Below are 7,269 nucleotides of genomic sequence, written 5' to 3'. Positions count from 1 at the left end.
CCTTCACTGCAATACTGTCCACTTATCTGCTGGGCCAGTGCATTCTTCTTCATATTAAACTTTTTTCCATAATGGAATCCAAAGAGCTAATAATATGATTAAATTTTTGAAATATGAAAAGACAAATAAATCTAGCAATATTTTGAGAGCTGCTGAGAGACATGGCACTGATAATTTTAAGAGCTCATGTACAAATCACAAGTCATGATAGTTGAAGCCAGGTTTTCCCAAATAGTAAAAATAGCATTTTAAAGTTTCTGGAATTTTTCAAAGGTTAGTTAGAAGGCTTAGATCATAAATACAATCAGAATGATTCAAATATTCATTTTAAGGAAAATCACTATTATAATTACGAACTGGATTTAACTTACCAGCTGCTTAACTCATCAGACAGATTTCTTATAAGATGAGGCTTCACACCTAAGATAAAGTCAGAATTTTAAAACCTGGAATTTCCATGCAGTAATCCATCTCTAATTGCATAAAATCTTACAAGAGAACTTGTGAGTTCCACTGTTACAGATATGTTTGGTAAATGGAATTAATTTTGAGATTTTTTTTAGCATGCAGTTTTTCCACTTCTAAAAAATAAATATGTGTCTCTCTGATATTTTGCCTTTGTCTCTATAGAAAAGTGACATATATACATATATATGTATCAGTTCAGTTCAGTCGCTCAGTCGTGTCTGACTCTGTGACCCCATGAATCGCAGCACGCCAGGCTTCCCTGTCCATCACCAACTCCCGGAGTTCACTCAGACTCACGTCCATCGAGTCAGTGATGCCATCCAGCCATCTCATCCTCTGCCGTCCCCTTCTCCTCCTGCCCTCAATCCCTCTCAGCATCAGAGTCTTTTCCAATGAGTCAACTCTTCTCATGAGGTGGCCAAAGTACTGGAGTTTCAGCTTTAACCTCATTCCTTCCAAAGAAATCCCAGGGCTGATCTCCTTCAGAATGGACTGGTTGGATCTCCTTGCAGTCCAAGGGACTCTCAAGAGTCTTCTCCAACACCACAGTTCAAAAGCATCAGTTCTTCGGTGCTCAGCCTTCTTCACAGTCCAACTCTCACATCCATACATGACCACAGGAAAAACCATAGCCTTGACTAGACGGACCTTTGTTGGCAAAGTAATGTCTCTGCTTTTGAATATTCTGCTTGATGTTAAATTGGCATTTAAGGAGAATTCTGACAAAATGTGTAATATAGAAAAGGTCTCAATATCTCTAAAAATATAGAAATTTCCCATCAGTATACTTTGCCAAAGATGTAAATCATAGCTTCAATTTCTCGATTTCTACCTAATAAATAAATATGCCAAAGTTCTTAATTATATTTCCCTATTGCATCAACATCCAAAGCACTGAGATCAGACATGGGACATGGAGACTATGAGGAAATGGAGTGTATGATGACTGTGGACATGGAGTATATAATGCTCATTTGTCAGGACAGGGCAGAATCAGTTAGCTGAGGGAGACTGAAGTGAGCTGCCATGGGAAATACTGAGAGCCCTACAGCTAGAATTAAAAGTTCAGTGAGTAGACCCAGGATTTAAGACAATTCTTCCTGGGGAGGAAAAAAATAAGCTTGTTAGGGCATTATAATTTCTGGCTGATGCCTGGAAAAGACTCCTATGCTTTACTGCTATGCTTTTTTTTTTCCAGGAAGCTCACATACCCCCATGGGGCATCTGCACATCTCTTGCAAATGTGCAGACAATTTCCCAATTTATTTTTGTAAGGCGAACTCCTTTGTAAAAAGATATGCTTTTTTCTGATTGAATTTTCCATATGTATATTTCAGAAAATATATTTTAGAAAGAACTATAACAAAAATAAAATGGTCTCATAAATTTATTCATATAAAAATATTTACTATGTCCTAATTCTAAAAGGTCTGACTTGGACAAAACTTACTATGGAGAATGCATTTGTTGTTGTTTAGTCACTAAGTTATGCCCCACTCTTTTGCAAACCCACAGAATGTAGCCTGCCAGGCTCCTCTGTCCATGGAATTTTCCAGCAAGAATATTGGAGTGGGTTTCTGCAATATGTTTCCTTCTCCAGGGGAACTTCTTGACACTGGGATCAAACTCACATCTCCTGCATTGGCAAGTGGGTTCTTTACTGTAGAGCCACCAGGGAAGCCCTAGAGAATGTATTTAGTGGTGAACAAAATAGCCTTTGTCCTCAGTGAGGCTGGAGACTAAGGAAAGAGACAGACAATGAGATAAACAAGAAAATAAGCAAATGTATAATTACAAATAGTATATTTTAAATAAATGAATAGGAAGTTGTGGGTCATTTCTTTTTAATCTATACAAATTTTAATCTATAGACGTTTTAGTCAAGTGCAAATCTTGGACATTCTTATGTTATACAGACATTTATTCCTTAGTTGCCTCTTGAATTTTACCTTATGTAACTCCATAAGACAATTGTATTTTCTCATCCATTTTTTACCTGCAAATGTAGTATTTATATTTGTTGAAAAGTTGAAATCATATGACTGAATTCATATTTTTAAAAATTTACTTAATCTTTATTGTTTGTCTAAAAGCTTCTAAGATCTTTTCATGTACCATTGAATTTTTTTTTCTAATTTTATTTTATTTTTAAACTTTACATAATTGTATTAGTTTTGCCAAATATCAAAATGAATCCGCCACAGGTATACATGGCTCCCCATCCCGAACCCTCCTCCCTCCTCCCTCCCCACACCATCCCCAGTGCACCAGCCCCAAGCATCCAGCATCGTGCATCGAACCTGGACTGGCACAGTCAGTGGGTATCTGTGAACGGATCTATTTCTATAGTTTCTTTAAAGTTTACCATTTGTAAAAGGATATATTTTAAAAGAGAATATTATTGAATTTTTATGCAAATGATGAATGGACACATGTCAAAGATTCTATTGAATTTATTATTAATATTTAATGTAGAAACCAGTGAGATGTTACCATCAGTTCAGGCAACAGTTCACCACATATTTATCGTCAGTAAGGGGTGCTAAAATGAATTTATAAGTTAATGCAAAACTAGTCAAGTATCCAAAGAAATCCAAATCAAAGAAATCCATTGCATTTCACCTGACACAATTTGAATTTCTATGGCCAGACATTGTTGACATTGATATTATTTTGTGTGAGTCAACTTCTCTATTTTGAGTTGTAAAATGTCTTAGCCAAAAATAATGAAAGATAGGTAATAACCTGAATGCAAGAACTAGTAAGGTCACTCACTAAATTACAGAGAATCTCACTGCTCTTTCTTGATATTATATGTGCTATTAATGACCCAACTGAAGAGAGAAATATGGCTGATGCTCTTGAGAAGCTGAGAAGGGAGGAGATCACAGTGCAAAAGTGAAGGAGTTAAATCATAATTCCCAGTTAATGATTAATATTGACAATGAAGTGTTTGCTTGCTTATCTTATTAAACTATAGTTTATTTACAATGTTGTATTGGTTTTGGGTATATAGTCATGTGATTCAGTTCATATATATGTGTGTTCATATGTATGTATATTTTCCATCTCAGATTACTTTTCATTATAGGTTATTATAAGATATTGAGTGTAGTTTCCTGTGCTATACAATAGATCATTGTTGTTTATCTATTTTATATTTGGTAGTCTGTATCTGTTAATCCCAAACTCCCAATTTATCCCTCCCCTCCCCCTTTCTCTTTTGGTAACCATAAGTTTGTTTTCTGTGTCTGTGAGTCTTTTTCTGTTTTGTAAATAAGTCCATCTGTGTAATTTTTTTATAAACCACATATAAGTGATTATATATGTTTGTTTTTCTCTGTCTGACTTACTTTACTTAGTAAGATAATTTATTGGTCCATCCATGTTGCTGCAGACTCCAAGTATTTTAATAATCCACATTCACAACTTTTGTTCCAAGAATAAAAGTAAAACAGAAACATTTGTGTTAATTTTTGAAGTTTTATTTGTCAATAATACAAGTCTGGTTGGTTGGAGGATAGGGCTTCTGACACAGAGGGAAACTTTGAGGGTTGGCTGGTCTTATTAAAGACCCTGCTTATTTCACACCAGAAAGTGATCTTTCACTTTCCTGCTCTTTATGTTCTCTGACATGTATACTGTGCATGCCCTATCCAGGAGTTTTCAGAGGGCTGTCAAGAAGTAGGTTTAAAACAGCAACAAGCAAATATGTTAGGATCTTTCTATAAGAATTTCTAGCACATAATATTTTTAGGTTTATTTGTTGGGCATTTTCAACTGAGTCATAGAACTATGCTATTTTTTTTTTTTAAATTATGAACCCATCTTAAGAATCCTCAACATTGACAACTCATTTTTATCTAACTTGGCTCTCTCTACAACTTGAAAATAAATTCTCATGCAAGTACATCATATCCAAGAAGTTTTTTAAAGACTTTTGAGATTCTACCCATTCCTAATCAGTTATCTAGTGGCCTGATCTTGCTCCTAGTCATTTCTGACATTGGGCAAAGGTGCTCCAGGATGACTTTAAATTCCTACTGGAAAAACTGCTATTAACTTGAACAGTGCCAAAGATGTGATCATTGACTTTGAGTGATATTCTCCACTTGCCCACTCTAAGAAAAGATTAATTTCACCAGTAATAGGTGCCCATTGCACACTGTGCTGTGCTTAGTCACTCAGTCATGTCCTACTCTTTGTGACCCCCTGGACTGTAGCCTGCCAGGAACCTCTTTCCATGGGGATTCTCCAGGCAAGAATACTGGAACAGATTGTCATGAGCTCCTCCAAGGGATCTTCCCACCCAGGGATTGAACCCAGATTCCCCACATTGCAGGTGGATTCTTTACTGTCTGAGCCACCAGGGAAGCCTAGTAATAGGAGCATGACATTAATATGAGCCCCATTCTCACACCCTCACTGCTGCAAAGGAAAGTTATTATCAGAAGGGTTACATTTCTGATGCATAACAGGAGACCGGGCAATAAAATAGCTCATACGTGTTGAGCACTTACTGTGTGACCAAGCAGTGTTTCAGTCCTGCAGATATCCTCACCAGACTGTGTGCTGGGCTATTATTATCACTTGATGGATGGTTTGTTGAGCATATGTCCCAGTCCTCATAGTTAGTAAGCAATTCTGGGTCCAGAACACATGCCCGTAACAAATATACACCATCAGGTGCTAGAATTAGCCAGAGTTGCAGTTCACGTTTACACAGACAGAGTTGGGAAAGACAGTTCCTTTGAACAAAAGAAAAGAGATTGATGTGGGACTTAGGTAAGAGTACTGGTGTTGGACATATGAGAAGCTCCAGATTGCCGTTGGCTACAAAATTATCAGAGTAGAAAGCTATATTTTTAAGAAATATAGTTGCAGGTCCAAAATTTGGTCTTTTAGAATATTCTTTACATGATGCAAGTAAAATGTTGGAATTATCTTCTAAATCATTGCTACCTGGGATTGGCTTTATTGACTAAAGTCACATACAAGAATGGGCTGTATAGGTTCTCAGTGTTGATTTGTATTACATGATGCCTTTGTGGTCTACTGCTAAATATCTAAATTGATTACACAGCCAAAAGATCAGAGGGGAAGAGGAGATATAAATAAGAAAACAAGAAAACTAGAAAAGAGCACAGCAAAGTCTGGATAAATCCAGGGAGTTGTAAGCTTTTGCTCATACTTAAATCTATATATTGCTAAAACAAAATGAAACAAAAAAGCATATAAGGCAAGCGTTATACATTTTAAAGTCTTCATTGTAGAAAATCCATATATTCAACCAAGTTCAGCAGTGAAAATCAGAGGTATCTTTTAGTTCATTTCCTTTCTTACTGCGATATGGCACCAGAATTTCTTTATGTCATTCTTCATCTCCAAGTTTCTCAATGTGTAGATTAGAGGATTGAGCATGGGCGCAATGATAGTATAAAAAAGAGCGAACACTTTGTCTTCTGGTAAAGTAGTTGCTGGTCGAATGTAAATGAAGAATAAAGGAGCAAAAAAGAGAACCATCACAGTGTTGTGGGAACTGCAGGTGGAGAGAGCTTTGCGGCGATTCTCTACAGAGTAGGACCTGACAGTGGACAAGATCACAGCGTAGGATACCAACAAGACCACAGAAGTCACCAGGCCCATGAGGCCCGAGTTGGCAATGACAGGAAGACCAATTCTGGTGGTGTCAGTGCAGGCCAGTTTCAGCAAAGGATACACATGGGCCACAGTAGGGTAAAAAGATGGCCAGGAGAAACTGACCGAAGGAACGCAGGAACCCCCCCAGCGCAGCAAGCAGCGATCATGGCAACGCACTTCTGTCTGGTCATGATCAGAGTGTAGAGCAGAGGTTTGCAGATGGCCACATAGCGGTTATAGGGCATCCCTATGAGGATGAAGACCTCAATCCCCCCAAAGAAGTGCATGGTGAAGAGCTGTGTCATGCAGCCATGGTAGGAAATGATCTTCTTTGCTGCCAGCAAGTCAGCGATCAACTTGGGGGTCACAGTGGAGGTGTAACAAAGGTCTGCGAGGGAGAGGTGACTCAGAAAGAAATACATGGGCTGCTTCACAAGTTGACTGGAGGCGATAGAAATCATGACAAGTAGGTTTCCGATCAGAATTGCAACGTACCAAAGTAAGAACAGTAAAAACCAGAGAATTTCAATTTCCTTTTTCTGAGAAAGTCCTAAGAGAATAAATTCTGTGGTGTTATTCCTATTTTCCATGACTCAGAGCAGTTTGTAGCCACTTGAAATTAAATAGTTATCAATCTTTACAAATATGTAAATACAATGATGTATATTATTCCTTGTCATGGGCATTTTAAAATGGAAAGCATTCAAAACTTGAAGAAAAAGATTTGATTTTTATTTTGAAAGGCTTTCCTTGCATTCTTTTTGTCCCTCTCTGGAAAATATTAATTCCTGATAAGCAACTTTGATACCTGATTTAAAAACTAACCCTGTAGAATGCAGCATATTTATGCAACCATTCTATTAGCATGTATTATCAAACATAACTGGATAATATGCCCTGGTTGAATTCAAGAACTGGTACTGTAGAAAAAAATCAGTCATCCCTTTCCTATTCTCACTATTTGTTATTGAGAAAATAGACACAGAAATGAAACCTTGAGAGAAAATAAAAAAGCACTTATATGTGGATAATGTTATATGTGAGAAATTTCCTTCCATCTATCCTAGGTGGAAATTTGATAGATAGAAAAAATCAACCAATTTGGAATCATGAGGTATATCAGTTCAGTTCAGTTCAGTCACTCAGTCGTGTCTGACTCTT

The 7,269-nt window shown here is 37.1% G+C and overlaps 1 pseudogene; it reads right to left on the bottom strand.

Annotated features, from left to right (window-relative positions):
- Positions 1 to 5,790: 5,790 nt before the first annotated feature.
- On the bottom strand, positions 5,791 to 6,778 carry LOC147359904 (olfactory receptor 4P4-like; annotated as a pseudogene).
- Positions 6,779 to 7,269: the final 491 nt, after the last annotated feature.

The sequence above is a fragment of the Bos grunniens genome, chromosome 14, assembly GCF_055505025.1.
Source record: "Bos grunniens cultivar Pamir isolate PY7600 chromosome 14, Bosgru_T2T1.0, whole genome shotgun sequence".
Classification (NCBI taxonomy): Eukaryota; Metazoa; Chordata; class Mammalia; order Artiodactyla; family Bovidae; genus Bos; species Bos grunniens.
This window is presented reverse-complemented; position numbering and strand designations above follow the sequence as displayed.